Source organism: Theobroma cacao, chromosome 9 (genome assembly GCF_000208745.1).
Source record: "Theobroma cacao cultivar B97-61/B2 chromosome 9, Criollo_cocoa_genome_V2, whole genome shotgun sequence".
Lineage (NCBI taxonomy): Eukaryota > Viridiplantae > Streptophyta > Magnoliopsida > Malvales > Malvaceae > Theobroma > Theobroma cacao.
Window position 1 is genome coordinate 34056433 of NC_030858.1, and position 477 is coordinate 34056909.

Sequence of the window (477 nt, forward strand, 5' to 3'; positions counted from 1 at the left end):
TTTAAATATTAATATTTTTATTTATAATTTAATATTAATAAAATTGTAAATTCAAAAACTTATAAGGAGTAATTTATTCTTAACACTTTTTGAAGTTATTTCATGTCTCAGACACTTATAAGGGTAATTTATTCTTAATAATTTTTGAAGCTATTTTATGAAATATGAAATAACTAATACCAAAAGAAGCATTGGGTGTAGTTAAAGAGGAGTTTTTACTAATTTTGAGAAATAAGTAAAATGGGAGAATGGCTATTCCTTGCTTAATTGCCAACCAAACTAAGAAGAGTAAATAATGGAAGGGAAATAGCTTAGTTATTCCGCGTACCAAACATGCAGTAAAAAAAAAAATAGGATACGCATCCAATTCATGCTCATAGCCTGCGCTGCGAAAAAGCTTTTGCAAAAGGGGTTATTAAAAGGTACAAGTCTTTGTCGACGTTGTCTCCCATTATAAATCTTTTAGTTTTAGGGCTT